Source organism: Gallus gallus, chromosome 5 (assembly GCF_016699485.2).
Source record: "Gallus gallus isolate bGalGal1 chromosome 5, bGalGal1.mat.broiler.GRCg7b, whole genome shotgun sequence".
Lineage (NCBI taxonomy): Eukaryota > Metazoa > Chordata > Aves > Galliformes > Phasianidae > Gallus > Gallus gallus.
The window spans coordinates 35,922,531-35,948,265 of record NC_052536.1 but is presented as its reverse complement, the minus strand read 5'-3'; the positions used below and the strand labels follow the sequence as shown (position 1 = coordinate 35,948,265).

At 38.4% G+C, this 25,735-nt stretch overlaps 1 long non-coding RNA gene across 1 annotated transcript; it reads right to left on the bottom strand.

Annotated features, from left to right (window-relative positions):
- Positions 1 to 1,448: 1,448 nt before the first annotated feature.
- On the bottom strand, positions 1,449 to 24,917 carry LOC121111055. The gene is made up of 5 exons (XR_006939402.1): positions 24,867 to 24,917; positions 13,954 to 14,011; positions 9,398 to 9,509; positions 7,514 to 7,689; positions 1,449 to 2,124 (listed from the first exon to the last, which is right to left on the bottom strand). It is a non-coding gene; the product is annotated as an uncharacterized LOC121111055 (long non-coding RNA).
- Between the last annotated feature and the right edge of the window lie 818 nt (positions 24,918 to 25,735).

Here is a 25,735-nt window from a genome sequence, read left to right as displayed (position 1 = left end):
ATGCGTGGGCGAAGTGCCCGTGACAAACGTTCGGGGAAGGCCCAGCTCAAGAGCTGGCTCTGAAGAAGACCACCCATCGTGTACGTCAGGGACATCCAGGTCCATCCCGCTCAGGAATTTTTTCAGAAGGTTCCTTGGTGCTTTCCTGCCTTCATCTTCATCTTTGAGCTATTTGTGCTTTTATGTAGTAAACAGATGACAATTATGACACTATTTAATATACTCCTATTTTTCACATCGTTATCTTCTGCTCATGAGTTTCCTCCTTTCAACCTACACCCCACCCCCCCCCCCCCAAAAAAAAAAAAAAAAAAAAAAATCCTATCCCCTACACAGAGAGAGAGAACTACCACACGTTTTTGGCAGCTCAGAATCTGTGGTAATTTGCAGCTCTCCCCTTCAGGACTGCTGCCTCTGAATTTTAAAACTACCTATCTCAACAGAAATTGGTATGCTGGTAGAAGAATAAATCTCAACAGTGGCACAAAGAGAATTTGTATTCAATCTCACGTTGAGGGCTTTGCTTTGTACGACAGCATTTTGTAATATGTCAGGTTTTGCATTTCTGATCTTTGTTGTTTAAACTGATGAGCAATAAACACCTTTCCTTTTAATCTGCGGCACTAAAAAGTTAACAATTTCCTACAACATAAAGTGAAGCACAATAGAAAGAGTAAAATCTCCAAGTGAAAAATACTTCAAAAAATCTTGAAAAATCATACCTACTCTTGTTTGTAATGTGTGAAATTATTACAAGCATTTTCACTATGAGGACTTTTGATAGATGACTCACAATTTAGCTAAATTCAATAAACCACACACTGTGCCTGTCCCAGTAGGTGACTCATGCATTTTGTATTTCAAGTATCGAATGTTTGCCAAAAACAGTATTTAAAAAAGTAGGGAAATTGTTCAAAAGGGCTTGTGAATAGGTTGGGACTACCCACAGGCAGCTCTTACTTGTGTTCTGACCACTTACGTGGGATTTCACGGCACCGTGGCAGTGTTCTGTGAGGAGTGCTTAACCACAGCAGCTCCACCTTACTCACTTCATAGGCTTTTTTCCTCTCATATATTGTACCTTCTTTAAATACACACACATTAGTATTTAATGTGATACTTTCAAGCAGTTGTGTTCTGAAGAGAAAAGCCCGCAGGGTAAACATTTTCCCCACAGAGTCACTGCTCCATAATTTTATACACATTTCCTAATTTTCCTAGCACTGTGCTTTGCCCTTCTAAAATTGATTGTAAAGAAAAAGTAAAATAAAACATCAATCTCAAAAGAACTATTCAGCCAATCCCTGAATACAGTATAGTAGTATTTTAAACCAAATAACTCCAGTAAAAGTGGCAGAATTGCACCCAGAAGGAGGAAGTTTTTCTTCTGGAACTGGTGCCCTTTCACTGGTTCTGCAGCCTGCAGGATGGCAAAGGAAGGCTGCTGGATGCCGGTGACTCACTGGCTTGGCTTAGATTTTAGGCAGTTTTCCAAAAGCGCTCATACAGACCTCAGTGTACATCTGCATCTCATTTTTAACTTTGAGCAGGAGTTGCCTGACCCCAGAATATTGTGCTCCACATGTGCACAGCACCAACCTCCCATAAACTCTTTCCTCAGGACCATCATGAGGCCACGCTGTTACATGGCATGCATACATGGCATGAATACATGTGTGTTTACAGCAAGCATCACTTAAAGGTGTCTATTTTCTGGCTGACTCATTTGCTCTCTAACAGGAGAAATATTTGGTGAAATATTTTCACATACCCAATCACTTCTTTAATGGTGCAGCTTCCTGCCCTTAATGCAAAAAGGGGTTAATGCAGCCTTAAAGAGCTACTAGGAGGACTGCTGAGTTCACGACGTTGTTACTGGGGGTCACTGGCAGTTGGATTACACAGAGTGAACCAGGGAAACTATCACCACCTACCTTTAAGAGGATGTGGGAGAATCTTGTTTTTTTTAACGTGTTCCACAAAAACTCACAGAGACTCATTCCGTAATCACTTTGAATAATAGGAAAAAGTTTCTTATTACTGATCTTCTCTGCGCTTTTTTCCCCATTATTCCTCTGATGCTTTCACTGCTGAGTTGGCTCTTGCTCTGACTTCACTGGATCCCTGGAAGAAGCCAATACAGTGTCATCTGAAGATAAATGAACTCAAAGTTCATGTTGACTAGGGATAAATTATGATGGAGCTACTACTTCCATGTGTGCAGAAATGGTAAAACTAGGCATGATATTAAGCTCTGAATTTTAATTGTATTCATTAAAAACCAAGCATGAAGCATGTTTTATTCATTGTTTTGTCAACCACTTCACATTTTCACCCTGATTTTCTTGTAAAAACTAACAAAAGAACTCCTGTGCAAAAGTATTGCAGGAAAACATTTGATCTAATTTAGTTTAATTTAATGAAATTTAGCATCCAGGAAACAAGGAGAGGCAGCATCAATATGCCCAGACAATTCTCCAAAGGCCTTAAGCAATTGCCTTTTAAGAGGATCATTAGCTTCCTGCCTACAAAATTAGCAAAATTGATGCCTTTGTATTGACATGGGTGCAAGTTATGCTACTTGAAGGAGATATTAAATTTTAAACAGACAAAGAATATATCCTTTGCTTGTAATACTGATTCGTCTAATTGTCCCACACTGGGAGTGAATGCATACATATTATGGAAAATCTTAAATAGCACACAAAAAGTATTTTTTGAAGACCAAAATATTTATGCACTTGGGAAATCCTATTAGTTGTCAAATGATGACTGTTGTAATATTAACATTATTAACAAGAGGCCAGAGTATTGTTTTACTATCCATGCACTGTGCTTGAAATGCTATTTAACATCAGAGACTCAATATTTATCAAGAGCATTTGATTTAATAATATCCAGTATAACAGTACTCCACAGTTTCCATTAGTTTGATTGAATGTTATATCTGTCTAAGCAAACCAAGCATTAGGCGCTTCAGAGAAAGTCACTTGTAATAGAGAAAAATATAATGCATGAATATTTCATTAGTAGATGAATACCCATCAAAACTTTACTTGAAATGCTTGAAAGTACCTACTGAATGTTTGCCAGTTATTTCAACAGAGATGGTTGTAATGCTGCTGTTGAAACAGGAAAAATCTATTAGATCATTTAACACACTAAAACAATTATGGTATAATTATAAGGAACATAATTATATGTTCTTGATGTCTTTAATTGTGCAAGCCTCACTAATTAACATTAGAAATTCAATCAAAACAAATTATGCTTTAAAATTTAAGGATGAACTTAAAGAGAAATATCACATTTCCCAAGTCAAACAATTATAACTTTCAATTCCACTTGATAGTAGGCAAACAATTCACATGCACGTAGTGACCTCTCATTCCATTACCTGACTGTATTTGGAGATCTATATACTCAAGTGATTTGCCCATATTTAAAGATATAGTGTCAGTTCAGTTCTGCCCAAACCAAAATCCAGTAGAGGTTCTTTTGGATTAAATTTTAAAGGAATAGATTTACACTGTGCCCAACACATTGGTGTATCTTCTGCACAGCACTGCACTAGATGTACACAAGAAGAAATAAGCCCTATTTTTCAGTTATGTAGAAAATATATTTTCTAAAAGAATACTATGTATGGGAAAGTATCTGACCAAATCTTCTTTCAGTACATCTTCAAATTAATTTTGACCTCTTAAGAGCCTTCTTTGATAATTTTAAAAGCAATTTCTTTAGATCCTAGAAAGCCTTGTCTTTTCCAGATCATGTCAGTGATAGCAGTGATCAGTACCCCTGAATTATTGCTTCAGAGTATTTTAGCTGTCAGAGGAAAATTCAGACAACTAGACATCTCTCAGTATAATTTGATTAATCAACACCTCCTTAGTGAATTGTCTCTCATGCTATCAGATGTTGAATGAGCATAAGAGATATCCTGTCAAATTAGAGAAAATTGTCTGCCACAGAAACAAATTTGCCAAGGTCTCCACATACCTGATGGCCGCTTCTTCCCAGTGCTGTTCCATTGTTTCATGGAACTAAAAATGATGGTACGTCATGATGCTCTATATACACTCTTGAAATACTGCAATATAATGCCTTCAACATTACATGATATAATATCACTCGTGTGGCAGGGCTGCCTGATTTTATGCCTTCAATACACAATGTTTTCTGGCATAGCCAGAGTATGAGAATCGTTTATTACCAATCTTCCTTGATAGTTTCCCCACCAACCTAACCTACTCTAAACCTACACATACCCTACCTTCTATATATCCTTCTGTAATCTTGTAGGCTTAATATTTCTGAACGATTTTTATACATATTTTATCTCACTGTGATCAGATGTACAATAAAGTAGGTTTTTATTCATTTGTTTTAGGTTGTAAATGTATTAATAAAAACTGTCAAAATACCAAAGGTTTTATTTTATTACTATTCCTATAGTGATGGTCATAACAACATATCTTCTGAAGCCTACTTCTTTCCTCTTTCAAAGAGCAGCCAAAATGACTCTGTGGTACTGACATGTTTTTTGCTGGCATTTGGAGTGGTAGCACACATAAATAAATAAATAGATAGATAGATAAAATAATAAATCCACATCCATTTCACTTTGAAACAAATGATTACAGAACAGCTGATTACAGTTGGAGAGAAGATGTAGAAAGGCAAAATGCCAGCAGTAGAAATTGGGTTGAATTAACTGGGGTGCTCAGGCACGCTCTCAAGATATAGATTGACTCACAGAAGGAGTTGTAGTGGTATGAAAACTTACACTACGTTTCTTCAGCACGCATAAAAGCAATCTACCTGATTTTCCCAAATGTAGCAAAGCAATCAGATATTTTAACAGCCTATTGCTTGCAAAAAGACACTGGGAACCACAGGAAGCACAGAAATGGAAAAAAAATCGGAAGCATCTTGAACATCCACCAGTACATTTTGAACAAATAAATGTATTGATTGGAATTTTTGTCTTAACATTGATTTTTTTTTTTTTTTTTTTTTTGATTCAATTATTTTTCCAGAAAAAGTTTTGGAAGAAAATATAACCCCAATTCTTAATTAGCTTATTAACAAAGAAAGGGAAAATTAGTAGAAAAGTCATTTTGAATGCCTAGTACAGCTGAGTACATGTTCTTTTTCTTGACTCATGCAAATCTAGCTGTACTTTTGCCATTAGATGTAAGGATTTTGATGTCCTGTCAATATATTGCACCACAGTACAAGAAAGTAATCTTTTACATATTTTACTCAATGATCAGGGAAGAAAAACATCAGTAGATTTCCTCCAGGTTAAGCTTATTTCATTCAGAAATTAAATCTCACTTTCTAAGTAGCTTTTCATCAATGATCTCTATTCACAAAAACAATCAGTGTGACAAATTACAGGAATATGATTTGCTCTACTGGGGCAGTGACAAAACAGAGTGTCATACAGATCAGACAATAAATGAGAGACACACTAAATTAAAGTCAAGAAAGCATGGTACTGCAACCTTCTGAACAAGATCACCAATTTGGGAAATCAGTTGTTAAATATTCACAGCAGTTAATTCTCACGGTTTGAGAAGAAAAGTGTACTGTACTGAAATGAGGACAAAGTCAAAGCTAGGTGGGCCTAAATAAACGGAATGGAGGCCTCCCAGTGTAAATGTAATATTTTTTATGTATCTGTTTATGAACTGTCACTGAAGACACACTGTAAAACTCTGTAAAGAGATGGAACCAAAAAGCCAGAAACTGAGCAACATCAGGAATGCATCTGCCAGTGGCAGGACGAGTCCCTGTCCCCATCTGTGCTAGGTGGAGGGTACAAGCTGTGTTGTGGTCAGGGACACTGCTGCAGGAAGTCTGGCATTGTTCACTTGTCACGTTGTGGTGCCACACACTGAGAACAACTTACTGCCATGGGATGCAGCACCCTGGTCCTCGAGGAAGAGTGGGAACATGACATCTGTGGGCACTGTACTTCTAATCATATAAGTGTTTTCATCAGTTCTTCTGGAAGACAAAACTTCTGCTACATTGGGATGGTCAGGGTTTGTATTCATGGTTTCTTAAACAAAAATGTTTCAAAACAACACTTGCAATTAAGTATGTTCTGACTTGCTGGCCTGGAAGACATCCCAGTTTCCACCCCATCCCAGTGCCCACCCTGGGTAGGACAATCCCTACCCATGAAATTAACCAGACCAAGAGAAGCTAAAGCACTAGCACACTGCTTGCCTTGCTAACAAAAACACTAGAGATCCATTTGCCTTGCTTATTTTGGCTCTCGATTCTATTTCATCCTCTCAACATCTTCTGCAGTTCTCTGTCATCCTCTACAGTTTTTCCACCTGCCCTGTGTGAGTCTGAAACGTGGCTCTGTGTTCACAGAAACATGGTCTCTGTGATGACATGGAGAAGGCTCTATGGGCTGCTTGATTTCTAGGCAGCTCAAAAGTGTGGAATTCCTATCTGAAGGGTCTTTGAAGGCTGATGGATGATATATATACATATATTCTACAGTACAAAGTTGTTTCTCTTTCCTATGTCCATCTGCTATGCAGATATTAATATTTTTTTAATTTCTTTATTTTGAAAAACAGCACATTTGTAAACATCTGGCAGAGGCTGGAAAGAAATAAGTATAATCTGAAGAGTGGCAATCATGTGGGAGTGGGTCTTAGGACATGTAGACTTTTCCAGTTCACTTTGTATACTGAAAGCTGAGAGCACTCATCACATGACATGAGTAAGCCATAAATTGTTGTTTTTTTTCACTAAGTCTTTATATAAGTGTAGTACCCACTTACTCCAGAAATGTAAAGCTGTGTCAGCAACTGCTGTGTCCCCATACTTCTTCTGCTTGGAAAGAAATCACCCGTGTTATGCAAATCCTATCTTGTATATAGATATTATAAGGGTGAAATACTGCAAAAATTCCCACAGGATTTGCTAAAAATGTTTAAAAGGCATTCAATTTGATGTTATACATCCAGTATGAACACTTTTGCCAATACCTCAGCAAATTAATTCTTACAAAGAATAACCACACTTAACTGAAAAAATAAAAAAGAGAGAGAATATTGATGAGAAACTTTTCTGAAATAACTGAAGTAACAGTTATCCACCTGGGAATCCAAATAAGTAATCAGAAAACCATTATGAGCTGAAGTCTAAAGTCTAACCTCATTTCATCAGTGTTAGGAAGCTTAAAGTTCATGAACAGCATTAAGTTCAGCTGGTGCAGGAACTATAAATTCTATCACCAGCTCCTATGAAGCTAACAAGGCTGATGGATAGCGTTTTAAGTGATCAGTCTTATTTATTTCTTATCATTACTGCAAACAAAAAAGACCTAATGAAAAGAGAAATTCTAAATAAAAATAATGAGCAGATGGTACTTCAGGCCCAATGTCTGACATTCATGTTATTTTTAGTCAAATGGAAAACACACAGTAATTTGTTATTAGATAAAAATGTTTGCAGTTACTTGACGAAAAGGTCTCACCGTTGGTAGAAAGACAGACAATTCCCTGAAACGTAGCATCTTCCAATAGCTTCACTTCTTTTTTCCCATTGTGGTTTATATCTCAAGTCTTTCCTTAAGAAGGAGTGGGGCAGGCCTTCTGCTAGAAGCCGCTTCTTTAAAAGTCAATGTTCACATCAGCGTTCAATACTGACCTCCTAAAAAACATTATTTCACAAAATAATTTCCTGTGAGCAGGGTCTCAAAACTGCACAGGGTGCTTTGTAAGCCCTCTCAAATATGACGCATGCTCTAAAAGTAATGCGTCCTATTTTATTATGTTGGCCCATGACATTGGAAGCAGATGGTGGTGATATGGAAGCAGAGGCTGAACCATCCCGCCAATATTGTTGCATGTTCTTGCTGTGTGACAGATGGCAGCAAGGGGGCAGCCTGACAAAATAGTATCTGAAATGGAAGGGCAGATGAGGCAAAGGTGTGTCCCTGAATTTGTCCATGTAGAAAAAAATGGTACCCACTGACCTTCATCAACACTTGCTGAACGTTCATGGAGACCGAACAGTGGATATGAGTACAGTGAGGCGGTGGGTGGTGCTTTTCAGTTGTGATGCCTGTGGTCACTGCCACTGATGCAGATTTTTCTGAGTGTGGCATGTAGGTTCTTGTTCACTGTTGGTGAAAATGCATAGCTAATGGTGGTGACTCTGTTAAAAAACAGTGTTTTGTAACAGATAATTTGCCCAGTCAAATAGTATTATTGTGCTCATTGTATCTGTTGGAGTTTCCATTGAAGTAAATATGAGGCATTATTTTCAGAGCAACCTATGCACCACCTCACTAGTGCAATTTTTCTGAGCACAGGCAACAGTATATTTTTGTTATTTCTTTGACTTTTCTTTCTGATATTTAAAGCTCCTCACAACCCTCTCTCTCTTCTTGGTAGGACACACTCATGAATACTAAACTTTGCCCCGAAGAAGAATTCCCCAGAACAATTCCTCAGCAAATACTTGAGCCTCTCTGCACCAAGAAGAAAGGTGAGCACCCAGTTTTGTCCTCTGCTGTTCTGCAGACATAAGTCTTTTCTCCTACAATAAAATTCTGCTGACAGATGTCAGGGTCCATCTTCTAGCATAGTAAAACAAATATTTTCCTCACAACAGAGGTAAAAATTTGCCCTTCAATAACAACTGACAATAATATTGATGTTTTGCGTAGTATAATTTATGACACAGACAGTTGTCGCAGAAGTGTTAGGATGTTTTAAAAGACCACGTCTCTGCTGCTAGGTAGCATGCTCTCAACTAGGATGCTCTAAAAGCATCAGTCCTCTGTAAATGAAAAAGAAGAGGATTCATTTAAGCCCTCTTTGAGAGTGGTTTACACTGATCCATTTCACTGTGCACTGCAACACCAACATAATCAGTTACCATTTCCCAACATAATTGAACATGCTAAAATAATTGTCAGACTATGCCCTGAGAATGCCAACATGTCAGTTCAATCAGCTGATGTCAGCATGCCGATAAGAATCACATTTATTCATTCATGATATCCTGGACCGTAAGTAAAACAATTAAAATTCCATTACAGAGAACACAGAAGCAAGTAGATTTCAAAAGGCTTCATTGTGATTATTAGAAATTTAACAGAAAAAAAAGAACTGTTGATTCCAGAAGCCTTTTTTACCCGTGAAAAACAGCCTTAAGGTAGCAGAGGTCACGTTTTAGATCTAAAATATGGAGATAATGAGACTCGTCTCTTTTGTACAGTGCTTTAAAATCTCCTGATGAAAAGTGCTACACAAGAACTCGATATTATTATGATTAATGCTCATAATCACCATCTTCTCAGTACTTTTTCCCCTTCTGACCTTGTAGTTTCCATGTAGTAAAAGGCACTTACCTCACTGCTTGATCAAGCTCTTAAGACAGCTCAGGCAGCAGGTTTATGTCTCCTTTCCAGGAGGTGGATTCAAGAATCTACCTAGGTGGCTTGATAAAAGGAACAGGATGCTCTGAGAAAAGAGAAAAACTTGTTTATCCCAGAAAGTTTTTCATCTCCCAACTCTCAAAGTTATTTCTCATTGAGTCACTGACCCCTGAGGAAAGGCATCCATGGAAATTATCCTAAGTGAATTTTGTGAGAAAGGATGGATTAAGAATAGTGTTTTAGCAATGAAGAGCTCTCTCTTTAAATAGCATTCATTCCAGTATAGCAGTTGCAGGTTTGTGGGCAGAGACTGCCATGGTGCCACTCCTCCATCAGGTTTTGGCCAGCTGGTGTTCAAGTTATTCTGCATGAATATACAAATGAATATCCTGAAAAAAAAGATTAAGTGGGGACTGGTCTATAGTTGTTGATTAGCTAAATATAGTTCTATGAAGTTACTTTATGTTGCAGTGTTCATTCCTATGTTTCTAGGTTCCATTTTTTCCTTATAAAACAGAACAGATAAGAATGTATTAAATAAACACTCTATGGTACTGTAAACAGAATAGTCGAGCAAGCCAATTTGATAAAAGTAAGTAAAATTAATTTATTTTAACTTTCTGTTAGTTCATGCCTTGCCACTACAAGTAGCATATATTCGCATTCTAGGTAATGTGACTGACTCGTGAATGTCAGTTTCTTAAGTTCAGGTAGAAAGTAATGTATTGCAAATTTGAAATGAGCAGAACATTTCCAAGCTAGAATGTAGGCACTGCACATCTGGGTTTGTGATGTACAAGTCATGCAGTTGTGTCCAAAACTCTAAGGTAAAACAGTAAAAATAAATATTTCAAAACATGAAAGCAAAGGAAAGAACAAATAAAATAACAATAAAAATACATTTTTCTGTGTTGTAGTCAAAATTTTCCTTCTGAAAACCTGAAATTTCCTAACATACTGAGTGTCCTAAGATAGGTGATGTTTTAAGCATTATCAAGTACACGTCTTACATTTTTCATAATACTGTGAGAAACTACAAGGACTTAAGATAAATACAATTACCAAAATGGGGTGGTGCAACCTAGAACCTACAGAATCACCCCTAGTGCTGGTGATTAACCCTAGTTCAAGGGTTAACATGGGTATTATTGGAGGAGTTATGGGGAAACAGGAGACATGAGCTTGGTAGTACAGGTTTTTTATCTGAAAGAAAAATACCCAAGCTAAGAGAGGAAAAGCAAGCCCTCTAACTAGCAGTAGTTACTGGACTACTGTTTGAAAGCAAAGCAGGGAGTTTATGAAAAATCGTAAGTGAAGGAATATATTCTCATTCTTCAGAACGCCTCCTGTGCAGTACATATTTGAACATATGTGCGGAACATTGTAGAGGAGCTGTCAATAACACCACCAGAGTTTGATGTGTGGAATATTTCAGCATTTAACACATTTCATAAGGTCAATACTCACATGGAAGTATTTCCCTTTCCTTGGAGCTCACAGGCAGGTGATCAACTCTTTTCGGTGCAAATCAGCCTTTCTCCCACAGACGCAGATATCTCTCTCAAATAACCTTGGATAAAATTGTTCTTTAATTTCTGCAAATGTTCCCTCTCTTTGCTGTACTGAATTATTTGTGTTTATTTTTACCTTACTCCACCAGCTGCAAAGATACCACTAGCTGTGAGACAAAAACCTTCACAGCTGGAAACCAACTAAAATAGTTGCTGGGATGATGCCACAGATACGCAGCATCAATTAGCAGCAGGAGCAGCTGTGACAGCAGGAAAGGGCCTTCCTGTGTGCAGTTTGCTGCCTTGCTTTGCATCAGATGGCCCTGTTCCTGAGCAGGAGGCAGCACCGCACATGTGCTGCACCAAGGGACAAAATGGGTCTGTGGAGGCACTTACAGGCGTTCCAGGCTGTAATATGGGGCTGGTAAGCAGTTCGTACAGCTTTTGCCAGCTAGAAAACTCCTAAGCAGTTTCCTCTGTGCTGAGTGGAGTACAGTGAGCCTTTAGTTACCACCCAAGATCTGCCCTATTTTTGAGTGGCCCAGATTCATGGGAGTTCTCCATCCTCTCAGGGATGGTGTTGCAAGGGTGGTGCATGCCAGAGACCTCAAGAGCCATTGATAGTTCTGCACAGCTCCAAAAGACTGTTACCTACACATGCTCATCTTTCAAACCGGAGTCTTCTGATACTGCCCAAGCTTTCAGGGAGAGAGAAACGGAGAGGAAGTGGATGAGGGGAAGAGAAAGAGGAGGGAGAAAGGAGGGGAGAAGAGAGAAAAGAGTAAGAGGAAGATAAGCAAGAGAAAAGGTCTCATTAAACTCAGGTTGCAAATTAAAGGCCAGATAATAAGCCAGTTTAATTAATTTAGTGTTGTTACACTAAATACAATCAGCCTCCATGCACTCGGTGCATATGCAGGTTCAGATCCTAAGTAGGTTGTTCAGTCAGGAATCCAAAATGCCATCACAAAACAATCTGCAGTAACTCTGCTGTGTATCGTGTACGGAATTACTTGAAACATATTAACTTCCCCAGCAGTTCTCCCTAAATGAGAAAACATGCAGGAACTTTGTGTACAAGGCATTCAGAGGAAACCAAGAAGTGAAATGCAATGAAATAAGCTTCTCAGATACAAGCTGCAGTTTGGAAAGAAATAGAGTTTGCAGCGCCTTACAGTAAGAATGCTTTGTAGGTGGACATGTGAGTGAAGCATATCCCATTACATCTGTCAAACCCTTCTCCATCCCATTTCTCAATATGTAAAACTAAGCATAACAATAAAAGATCCCAGAACGCCTTTAAGAAGCACGAACAGTAAAGAAAAATTAAGAAAACATTCAACTATATTTTACTTGAAATGGTAGGCTCACAAAGTACATTTTGAGGTGAGATTTTTTGTCTTTCAGTTGTAGCACTTAACTCAAAACACTGTCATCTGTACTGAATTCAGCCTCAGATTAATGGAGGCTTAATGGATTTAAATGATTCTTTAACCCCTCAGAGGTGAATCACTGGGGAAATACAACATGAGACATTTAATCTCAGATCGCAATTAGACAGTTCTCCAAGAGAACCAGTTATGTCTTGACATTACTCTCTCAAAAAGACCCAAATAATAAGATGTTATATTATATAACATTATCTATACTTCTTTTTTAAAAAACTTAGGAAGCATTGTTACCACCTCCAGAAAATTCACATACCAGACTGAGAGAAGCACATTTTCCATTATTGTTTATTTCTGCCTATGTTTTAAAGCCTCAGTGAAAGCATCAATTGCCTTACCTTGACTGTTTCACATACCATAATTTGTGTACTTTCAGTAACACTCAAAGAGAATACTGATCAAAGCAAAAAATGGCAAAATGCATCTTCTTAATTTCCTTATAGTCCAAGAAACTCAGTCATAATTTTATAGATTCTCAATGCTTAAACAAGATACCTGTAAAAAATGGCCTTGGTGCTCAAAGCCGTGCTACTTATAGTTAGAGGTACTGTTTATTTGCTGAACTACCTGCCTACTGATTTCTTACCTAAGACAGGTCAAGAAGCTTGAGCCTCCTTCCCTGCAGAGCCCTGTGTGGTGGCAGTGCCTGTATTCCTCACTCCCAGGCATTGCTCCAAGCACTGGGCTGCTCAGTAAACTCTTCCAATATTTTTAGAGGTCAGGTTGTCCAGCTAATGCAAGGAGCATGTCAAACGTCGTATCTTGGCACTTGGTACCAGCTGGGGTAGGTGTCCTGACACTTGATACTTTCCTTATTGTGACTGTCAGTCTATGGCTTTCACATGCATAATGGGCTGAAATCAAACTGCAGCCTTGTGGTGGTGTCAGATGAAAAGAAAATGATGGAAGATCATCAGTCTGAATCAAGGCTTTACCTGTCACAGTAATCACATTTGGGCTGTGATGAAGAATACATGTGGCAGGGCAGAGCCAGTCCTGCTTGCATTGCCCGTGGGCTGTGCATGAACTTAGGGTCTCTGTTCCCCAGGCCATCAGAGCAGGGCCTTTCACGAACACTGAATTCACATAAAAGTGCAGTAAAGTTTTATTAGGGGAAAAAAAACACCCTCTAAACATTTGGCTCAATTCTCTGCTGCAGGAAACCTTTCTGCTTGAGCAGTCAAAAGAACCCAGGCCAAGACGAAAGTACATTGGAAGAGTTTAACAGGAACTGGCACCAAACTGAACAGTAATTTCCTCACGCCAAGTGCCACTAGCTCCTCACTTTTATTATAAATCAGGGGTGTCCATGTATTTTCAGAACTGAAAACGACAGCCACTAAGTTATGCCTGAATTCATGCTCAACTCTCACACAGCCCGGAGTAAGCCAAGACATCACATAGCACCATATATTACGTGAAACGGCTCTCAAGAGCTTAGCAAATTAACCTAAGTGATGTTACATTGCTCCATATGCTCTCAACGTGGATCTTTTTTTTTTTCCCCAGAGAAATAACATGAGGATTTAACTACTATAGCTTGAGACAAAATGAAAAGAACAGCACTTACTCTTTTTTCTTCTCTGCGTCTTCTATTACCATAGAACAGATAATGCACCAGGATAATGCTGTAAGAAATATTTTCAGAGACACATAAGTGCCTTTGGAGCCTTTGCCCATTGGGCTAATTCCACAAATGTATTCAGTGCCTAAACACACAGACTGATGGAAAGATGATAACTAGATAGATAAGGGTATTTAAGAGTCCTAGACTCATTCTAACTGGTTTTCTGCTGAAAATTCCCATGTGTCCCAGACAAATGGTACCAAAATAAAGTGAATTACCCATGTACACTTTTGACAAATCAAAATGATGCACTCAAATTCATTTCCATGCACTGTGTATTGTTAAAAATTTGCATCCATATGTTAGATTCAAGAGGAGAATGAAGGCAACTTAATATTGCTTAAGTATCCAAATAAAAATTTCAGATCCTCAAAGATTCCTCCAGTTTCCACAGGTCAGATCTCCTAGGACACCAAGTTTCTGCACTAGGAATGATTTGGGTTCTGGAAGCACTTGGCAGCGTGGCGCCATTCCCACACTTCAACTGGCTGACCTTCCCAGACAAGGCAGAAAGCCTGATCTTCAGGACCTGTGAGATATACACCAAGCATATCTGATCTTAGTCAAATCACGACTAGTGACGCTACTCATCCCAGTCACTAGCAGTATTAGAAGTATTTCCTCAGGATGCAATTTCCCTTGAACTTGCTTTCCATGCGGGTGACTTCACTATCTAACTGCACGCTGTTAAAACTGTCATTATGTAAGCAGCACACCTCACACTTCATGTGCAATTATAGATTTACAGAGTTGTAGAGAAGAATCTCTCTCCAAAGTGACTTTGGAGAGGTGAAAGAGGAAAAAAAATCAGGAAGACACAAGGCAGGATACTCAACTGCAAACATGAGAGTTGTACTCACATCCCCAGTGCTTATCAGCATTACTTCCCATGGGAAATTTGGTTATCTCTGTACAGTGTTTCCTACTTTCTCATCGCTTAGTGTGCAATTGGAAGCGTGAATTCACTTCTATTTCTTACATAGCTTCTTTTGTCAACCAAATACAAACTGCTCAAGGAGCTCTCTAGGATTAGAGCACCTAATAGCCATGTATTTAATTTTCAGTTCATTGGTTTGTCACCTTCAATAAATGGGATTCACGTGTCCATGCACATTTAGAGACATGGCCAATTTTGAAACTGTTGTTTAGAGTTCTATATCATTAAGATACCTTAGTAAATTTTATCAGATACAACATTCCTCAATATTTGCAAAAGACTAAGACGGCTTGAGATAAAAACTGGTCCTCATTAAAATGCTGTGAGAGATCACTCTTTTCCTATACCAAAAGCTGTAAAATAGATTATGTAACTTAAGAACAAACTATAATTGGATGAAGTGAGACTTAAGAGTCACAGGTTTGTGTTTCTTCTAATATTAATTCTCTGCCAAAGCACTTCATTAAATCTCAGTTACAGGTCAGAGTTGCACCATGAAATAGTAGGATATATTAAATAATTATGTACTAAGCATGGGTCTGTACTGCCTCACTTCACAAAAAAAAAAAAAAAAAAAAAGGTAAATTTGATTTTGTGAGGCAAAAATTCCATATCCGCCAGACCTTTATAGGTCAGGAGAAGGAAATACATTTGGTCACAGGATCCCCTGGTGTTCTTCCTCCATAAAGCATTCTCTCAGGTTACCTATGAAATCAGTGAAGCAGTGGCACAGCTGTAACTAAAATATGCAGTTCAAAATTTTAAAATGAAGGAAAACACAGGCTTTGTTTCTTCACTGCCTAGACTAAAAACATTTGATAATGCTTTTGTGTGTTCAGTAATTTGACCGGGAAAAATCAGCTGAACATTGTAAGGTAATGAGTAAGCAGGGAATATTTGAGTCTCCAAGGCCAAGTGCTGTATGTAATTCTTCCCTAAGGCATAGGAAGAATAAGTGCAGAGGAAGTGCAGGCACACCATGCAATATACTCTTTCAATATGTAGGTCTAAGATACCAGGCTGGAACCTGTGTTCTTAACGGAGCAAGGCTTCTCAGACCATGGGCATTTCTGATTTCCTCTCCAGCCTGTCCGAGTCTGCTTCAAGTTTCTCCCACCTTGGCTTAGACAGGACATCAGGACATTTTCCACTGTCAGAGGAAGAACTGACTTTTTTCCCCCTAAGGAAAGGGTGAGCTTTTTTTCGTTAAACTGTTCTGACATTCAAAACAGATTCTAATACTGCATTTATAAGAATAATTTTTCAAATAAATTAAAAAATGGTGGCATTATTTAGAGATGGTTTTATTTGGCCTATCACTCAGACTGGACAACTGGCTACCTTATCCATGCACAGTCATAAATGAAGCTTAAAACTTGGTTCTTTACACTGAGCATAATTTGGAGGAAAAAGCCTCCTAGACAGATGTCTACTCCATGGTTCATAAGAGTATGTGATACCATCCGCACTTTTCACAGCTAAACCCTTGAAAACTGGGAGATTGATAAAGGGACCCAAACGTGAAGAGCATTCATTAAAAGATGCAAATAGCCAAGATCCATGCTGTTTTGTTTCAATCTTCTTTATCCTGTTGAAAACAGGAAAGCCTCCTGTCATGCAGGCTCAGGGATTTTCAGGGCCCAATAAAGGTTAGTGACATTTTCAATTCATGTTTGTTTTCATTCTTCTAATCATGAACCCCGCGTCAGCCTGAGAAACCAGCTGAGCTTAATCCATAACCTTTTACAAGTGAAACATTAACTCACAGCATGTTCTGTTGTCTTTTTAAAGCAATACAAAAGCAAAAGGAGGGGAAAAAAAAATAAGAGAGCCACAATATACATTATAAAACATAACAGCAGCCAAATCTGAAGGTTACTTGAAAGCAGTTAATTGTGGAAAACAGCATATTTTTAGGTCCTTAAATTCATCATCTTCAGATGTCGTAACTACTGTTTACTTCACAGGAGGATTCAGGACTGTCTGTGACAGAAACCTCAGGTCAAAAATGAAGAAATGATCAATGAAACATGAGCTAGGATATTTAGCTACATCTTCATATATTACTCCAGTATTCTGGCACATTTTCTTATCGACATTTTGACTGGTACTAACCATAGAGAAAATACCTGACTACTTTATCCTCTTCTACAAATTAACAGCTTCCACTGGTCTCCCCTCAAAGTTCTATTCAGTTGCATGAACAGTGCTTCAGGTTTTTCGTGAAACACAGTGTGACCATCTGGGTTTTACACAATGTGGACGGCTGGCGACACGTGGCAGCTCTCCTGCACTGTAGAGAGAACATGGTGATGCACATGAAACCAGCCTAGAGAACAGCTCTGGCTACAAAGCACACACAGCCAAGGAAGAGTAATTATTTCTCAAGCCTGTAAAATCCATTATGGAGAAATCCTGACTGCCTATATCTCTGTTGGATAACAAATAGAGTCACACGTATTAGAGAGGAACTCAAGTTATGAACTTTTATTGCTCAGAAAATGAAATCATGTTAATTCTTAGAGAAAAGTGAAGAGACAGCATTTGGGAGGTATTGAAAGGAAGACAGAGAGGCAGAAATCAAAGAGTCCCTGATTTCTTGAAAACAACCGTACTGAAGATAGCAAAGGAGCCCTCATAAGAAAAAAAAAGAAAAAGAAAAAAAAGCATAACATGGTTTGAATCAAGGTATGTACTGCAGATAGGTCCTCTGAAAGTCAAAGTGGGAAAACGTGAAACCTAATAATGGATTTTTGAAGCATTGCTCAAATATCTGAAATCATAAGGAGATGTAAAATAAGTGTTAAAGAATGCACATATTCAGCACACAGTGAGGCTAAACTAATGAATCCAAAGGTCTTTTGTGCTATGGCTGACTGCTCTTCTGACTGAGTTACATCAACATTAAGCATGACCTTACTCACCGCACACGTATGAGTGAGTGGTTCAGCAGTGGGAATGCTTCCCCCAGAAGTTTTCCCTGATTAGACCCCAGAGAACACAATGAGAGGTAAAACTTCACTGAGATCTCTTGTGCCTAATGGAGATTGAGCACAGGTTGCATTTTTTTCTTCAGAGATGACGTTCATGGGACTTCTTCCCCTTATTTGACCATCTATTTCACTAACACAATTGACATCTCTATTCCTGTGCGATTGGGTTGGGAAAATACGCTACATATTGTAGAGGAGAGGGAAGAAGAAAGGAAAAAAAGGGAGAAAGGAAATAACTAAAGGGAAAATGGACAGAGGTGTATGCAAACACATGCGGTAAAATCATATGAGAACATTTCCTTAGGCAACTGTCTGAAAATAACAGAGGAAGCTGACACAGGGAGCCAAAAATCAGAAGGCTGAACTTTTCCATCTCCACTGATGGTGCACCAGTGGAGCTGGTGCACCAAACGATGCTGTTTCCATATCCAGACTGCCTGATCACAGCATTTTGACAGTGCTCCTGAGCCTGCTAGCCAGCACAGCATTAAGACCTCCTCATTTAACTGAAGGCTATGAAAAATTAAGAAGCTGAAGCTGAGACTAACAGAGAGAGCAAAGTATTACATTACCTGCTGCACACTGCTCTCTTGTGCAGCAAAAGTTTTGGCACGAAGAGCAGGACTCACTCTGTGCAAGCAGGTGGTCAGCATGGAAAGAAGGCACAGTACCTGCAAAATGCTTTTCCCTTTGGTTTGTCAGCCAGCATTACTGGTTAGACTGGAAGTCACACAGCCACAGCCCAGCATTGTCTTCTGAAGCAGAGCACAGAAAGAGACCAGAGCTCCAAGTCCTACTTAATTCTCCAGGCTGCTCCTGGGGCAACGCAGCTACTTAGCCAGGGCAGAGCGTAGCATTACAATCAAGCCCAGAAAGAATAAATGGGGCTCAGGAGGATTAAAAAAGCTTTTATAGCTAGGGAAGTAAATACTAAAGAGAAAGAAAGTCCATTAACAGATGAGGGGATGAAATTATGGCAACTCAAAATAGGTGAGATAATAGCCTTGCTAAATGAAAAGAAGGAACAAAAAGGAGCTAGAAGGTCCTCTGAAAATAACCACTGGTAATCACATCTAAGACTCCACATTAAATATTTCACTTATCCTCTTGTATTAAGAGAATTAGCTAATAAATTTATTCAATCACTACTTACTATACCTTTGGTAAGAACATTTGCATATTCATTCATGACTCATGCTGATGTCATACCAGAATTTCCAGGTGCTATATCAGATAGGCTAGTATCTTTGACTGGCCTTGCCAGTCTATCCATCATCAATTCAGCCTTCAAGCTGGCTGTCCTCCCCTGTGTTATTCCACCATTAGTGCTTCTGCAGTTCTTTCCTGATTTTTTTCCCATTCATAGACAAATGTAAGATCTTTAGCTTGTTTTTTTTTTTTTTTTTGTCTAAGTTAAAAACATATCTAAGCATATTTTTAATTATTAAAAAATCATATTATCTTTACTACTTATGTCAGTACATGTGCTTTTTGAGTCTCTACATTTCTCAGCATCCTCTGTAAGGTGAAAAGATGTCAAATGTTTTCTAAATAATGAACTGCTCAATCAGAGGCTGATCATAGTATTTAGAGGTGCTTTCAGTGCTGCTGATGAACTCTGTGTCACCCTTCTCTAACTCAAGTTTTCTCCTGGGTGCTGTTATTTCTAACTTTTGCTTTCTTTGATCCTATATAACAAGAGATTAATTTTACTCGGAAGGGGTATCACTGAGAGCTCAATTATAACACTCTTGTGTTTTCTTTGGTAAGGATAGAAAGATTCCATTTGGATTCACAGAAGTATCAGGGCTGAAATCTTTATGCTTTCCATGCCCTCGGTGAGACCTGCTGTGGGCTCAGCTTTTCTGAAAATGCAACCTTCCCCGTCCCATCCCCACCGTGAGTTTAGGGTCTGGGGTTTGGTTGTGAATATCTGGCTTTGGAAGCCTTGCCAAACATCAGCCAGAAGAAATGGGACTAAGCAGAAAAAGGGAAAACGGTGTTGCAGACTATAAGAACATTACCCATTATGTCAGACAGATGATTAAAAGCAGTAGTTTCTAAGGGGGGAAAAATTTAAAAAGCCTCAATACCTCAGCAGATTTGCAAGGACTGCTCAAGCCTGCATTTCCCATCTATCACATCACCTGCTGTCACTAACAGGTGTGCCAGAGCTAGCAATAGTCTTTAGTGGTACACCTGTACTATGTGTTGTTCATTGCCTCACTTTCTCAGAAGGCTTCCTCTGTTTGCCACATCCGAATTACAAGAATTCAAAATTCCTTCTGCTTCCTGGGAACAGAAGTGCATGTTCTGCGCTGTGCTGTAAGCAGGAATTTGAGCAAACTGAGCCCTAAGTCATGAGGCTGTCTCACTAGGTAGCACCAGGTGGGAGTCAGAGCCAATGGGTATCCTTGATCTTTAGCATAGCATTTATTTCATTACATCTAATTTGGTTGATATTATCAACATTATTACACTGATAGTTGTTTCAACTCAGACTAATTTAATTGATAGAATTCTCTGTCCTTGCTATTATATGAGACAATTAGCTCTCATTAGTTCACATTTCACTCATTTTCCACTGACTGATTGCGCTACATACTGATACTTGCTAATATCAATATGTAATGCAATCAGTCAGAGGAAGTGTTGGTACAGTATCTCTAAAAACTATCACACTTATCATTCTGATTGTCTTCAAAGTACCAATATTTTCCTATAACTTAATGGTTTCGTAATGTAATATTTTGTATTAATAACAATCTTTTTAAGGTCACACATTTAATCACATACAGATTAAACAGCGGTTAACTAATGAGGATGGCAACTTATTAATAAATTGCAGATAATACATTTCCGTTATTCAGCGTAACCTTTAAAGAGCAAAGCTAAAACTTAGGGCTGACTTAAAGACATTTTACTTCCCTTTTCCTATTTCTTCTCCATTTTTTTTTCCTGAATTCTAAGCTTTTCTTGTATGCTAATGTCACAGACCTTCTGTAACCATATGGAGAGATTTAGCAAAGCAGGAGCACGAAGCTGATGCTTCGATAAAAAAGGTGAAGAGGTTTCTCAAATTGTACTACTGTTAATTTGTCCTGTAAGCACCTACCGTGGGGAGTTCTGTCATGGTAAGAACTGAAGCACAGAGATTTGTCCATCAGATTATTACATCAGAAATGCTGAAGATTCAAAGGATGGAAAAGAGTGAAAGGCTTTTTATAACCAACTTAATATAACCCAATGAGCTTTGACTGAGGCCCACCTGTAAATACACCAGCAGTTTACTCAGAAAAATGCATGCCTAAATTTATCTTCTTAAACTTTCATACATCACAACTCACTGGTGTGAATTTGTAGCTGTGTTTATAAACAATAAACTTGAAGTCCTTACATTTTTACGAAGCATGGAATTCCTCAATATGCCAATAGTGTGGATCATTCTGTGAAAAATAATAGCCCAACTCTCAACATGCTATTCGTTCAATCTCAGCAATTCAATAGCAAACACATTTAATCACCTCTACAGTTAGTCTGAAACAAGCTCATAATCTTTAAAAGGAAATAACTGATGTGGGAAATCTTAAAAAAAAGCATAAAATACATGGTTTGCAGTTAAGGACTAGGAAAAATCAGAAGAATCATATTTTAAAGAGTAAATCCAAATTAGTCTTGCTATGCTAAATTTGATGCTGAATAATGACAGAGGACATTTAAATACCAGAGTTACTATAATAATCTCTGTTTGAAACATGGCTTCCATGAACTGGGCTAAGCCTTCAGACAGAAACTAATTGCTACAAACACTAATTTTCAAATCCCTTTTGTTTCCTACTGCAGGCACCTCTGGATGCAGAAGGTACCCAATTAGCAGAATTCATGATTCTGATTGTGCATTGTGGGGACAGTATAAACACTGCTGATTACTATTCCACTGCAATGGCTGATTTTTATTTTTATTTTTTTATTTTTTTCTGATTGCTTAATAAGGCCATCTATTCTGCATCAGGCACTGGAAAGGCTGCTGGTGAAATCAGTTAGGTCACTTTTTCTGGTCACAGTAGCAGGAGGAGCCTTGTGATGGCAACAGATGACTAAAGGCATAATTACAGACTATTTAACCACATCTGTTTCCCCACTTAACATTGTTTGCTCAAGTTAGATGTAGTTAAATAAATCAAAAGGAAAACAATGGTGAAGACACTAAAAATACTCTTACATGGGCAAAACTCTAGGGCTTGTTATAATTACAGAAAACAGAATTTACAGTGAGTTTTAAAAGGCACTAATTTATATTAGAGAGTTTCTGTACACATACACTCTGGCCCATTCGCTGCTGATTTTAAAGCCTATATTATTTAAATACTTATTTCTACAGGAAAAAATTGTTGAAACTAGAAAAAAAATGTAGATAACTATTATGTGTTGAATTTAGCTGTATGTTCTTATCCAGTATAGTAATTATAAAGGAAATTTAGCAAGTCTTTTTACAGTTTTGTGATTGAGAACAAATCCTGTAAATGTCAGCACCTCCTATCAATGACAATGGATAAAGCAGAGATCTCCAAATACCTCTATATGCAACTCCTTATGCAACTCCAGCCATAAAGGGATATTGTATTTATCCTTAGTTTTTATTTCTACAGACACATCCACTGTTATCATTCCCTAATATATTACTACTTCATAACCAAGTATAACACAGAAATACATAAGCGCTGTCAAAGCCCACCTTGCACACAAATAGCCAAATGACCCAGTGCATCAGGTACAGATATATCTGTATACTTAGCAAACATCAGCACGTGTTCTAAAAGTACAGTAACATTTTTTCTGCACAGAAAAATATAATCAAATTACGCACTAAGTAATGTCAGATGTAAGAAGATAGTGGGTTTTGGGTTGTGCCTTTTGGTTTGTTTGTTTGTTTTTTTAATTGATTTTTTATTTTATTTCTGGGTGGTTTTCATCATCACCATTGGTTGGTTTTAAACTAATGGACCAAAGAACTAGGGCAAATATCAAACTTCTTAATGTCAGCTGTTACCGACAGGCAGATAGACAGAGGTTTCATGCTATCCTTGAAGAAACTACATCAAAGCCCACCCAACAGTGCAAAACCCACCGGAAAAAACGGAAGTTTGCCTGGTGCTCAGGCTGTCATAACAGAAGACCATCATACGTTTAAAAATAAAAAATAAAAATCAGTGTTTGACTTACGACAGTGGAGTTCTACCATCTTACATCAGATATGTCTGTGCTCCCTGCCCCTGTCCCCTCCTTTTGTTTTTCTAGTTTTCCTTTGTTTATTTGACAGACCACTGGAAAGAGCTTGGAGCCTGTTAGGACGAGTAGTTTGGGTTATCAGGGTTCCAAGTTCTCGTTTGTATCAGGAATTCTTTTTGCTGGTTACAATGGATTGTAATGATGTAGCTCTGCATCCTATGTAAAACACAAGCTTCACACTTGCAACCATTAGAGGAAAAAAATCCAAACTCTTCCAGCAGTAAAAATGGGTTTGTAGAAAGATGGGTTAAATAAATTGTACAATCCTAGTTGCAAAGATCCAGATGAAAACACTATCCTTTCCAAAGCGAGCTTCGTGGTCAAACACAACAGGGGCATAAGAGGCAAGGAGTCTGGGTTACTCTGCCGACAGGGGCTTTTACTGCTCATCAGTGTCAGTACAGGCAGAGCTGCTGACTAAATTAAATCTGTAGGATCTGTCATTGACATAGGAGGTTACCATTGTGTGAACTGATTGGTTAACAATTTTTGCTTGGTAACAAGTAGTTATGACAGTGCACATCCCCACTGTGCATGCACACATGTACACACCTATGCACATATGGAGGATTAAGAGATTTAGTATTTTGCATACAATAAAAGCACGTGTACTTCAATCACACTGCTTGTACCTAGGGTTAGTTTCATCATTGTCACAAGGCGTTTACTCAGGGCAGTGCATTCAAGGCTGACTTTATTCACACTTTACCTATTTCCATTCTCTGTATGAAGAAAATGATACCACTGTTTTCATTACAGGCTTAACTCACGATTTTCCTCTGAACTAATACCAAGTCTTCCCTTCTAGCACATCTTACTCTCAGCTCTCCCCTCTACACACTGCCCAAATTGAAACAGTTAAGATAGCTTTCCCCCTGTGCCTCCCTCTTATCCTTTAACAAAATTTAAAATCCTGCTCTCAATTTGAAGGTAACAAAACAACTCTTCTCCAGCTTCTTCCGTGCTATTCAGTTGTATTTCTTAAAACAGCTCTTGCAAAAGAGCTGTTTTTCCCTTTGACCATATCTAGTGAGCTGTGACTAAACAGGCTTCCACAGAACCATTTGCCCTCAGTAACTGCAGACACTGAATTTAAGTTTCCACTGTCACAACTTCCCTTTTGAGACAAAACACAGCATTTTAGAAACCAGATATGATCACAATCCTGCCAGGAGCACCGAGTACATATCTACTACTGCACAGCTTCACCAACAGCTTGACCACCTGCCCAAAGCAGCACGTCATCACCAGGCAATAGACTTACAGATGACTAGGGACAATAGACATGAGGCACATAACCCCTTGCTCAGCTGCAGTATTTTCTAATAAAGCTATTACAGATAAGTTTGGGCAAATGCATATCTTCTTCAAGCTTACGTGAACAAAGGTAGAGATACTTTGTTCTATAGTCCAATCCTATCTTACAGTGACTAGGAACAGCTCTGGGAGCTTACCCTTATTTCTAGCAGACGCAACATCTTTGCATAAGCTAATGTTTACTTGTCTGTATAAAATATAGTCAGGTCACTCTCTTAGACTTGTTAATCTTTCATTATTACTCACACATAACCTTCTTTTCACTTATTTTTGAAATTATTCTTACAAATTACATCGTAGCGTTTTAAATAAATGCTCACCTGGTTTGCTGTAGTGAAGCCAGGAAGGTGTGATCTCAGCTGTCTTGTACTAATGAGCTTGAGCTCATTAAGACTCTAGCTAACACCAGGGGAATTTTATCTGAGAAAAGACTGTGCTGGTTGGCCGGGCTTTGGGGGAGCTCTCAGTTTTTTTAACCGCACTGATAAGCACTGAATTGATCTCTGGCCTTTACTATCTTCAGTTGTTACAAAGATTTTTCAGCTTCCACATAGTGTATTTATAGCTCAGTAAAAGAATCTCTTAATTCTTTGGAGATGTCCTTGTAGCAACTGTTTTTGTACAGCAGGATTTGTCATGCTAGGTTTGAAACATTTGAACCTGTATCACTTATTTGCTAGGAAAACAAAAAAGGAGCTGCATTTTATCCGTAAGGTCTTCCTTTAGCACCTGCATTTGTATCATGAGGTAAAGTAGCATATACTGGCTTAGTCTCACCTTCCCTTTTTAAAAGCTGATCTCCCATTTAAAAAAAGAAGAGCGTCTGAAAAATAAAGCTTGCAGTCACAAACCTGCGGGTTTGCTGTGACTGTTCTCACAGCTGAGATGGCAGAGAATGCAGGATGTGGCTATGGTCAGCTGCAGCAGCTGAGATCTGGAACGTGATCATTCCCAGCTGCAGTGGTACCAAGCTCTGGCAAAGCAGAAGGACAGACAGCATGCTAACTAGTGCTATTTATTACAACGGGAAAAGTCTTTTACTTGCATTAGAAATGAAAACCAGCCCATAATTTTCATTATCAGTGTTACATGACCGGCCCAGACTTAGGCAAGGTACTGTTAACCAAACCTGCTAGTAATATCACAGTGTCGGATAAGCAGCCATTTTCAGTTTAGATAATTGTCCCAT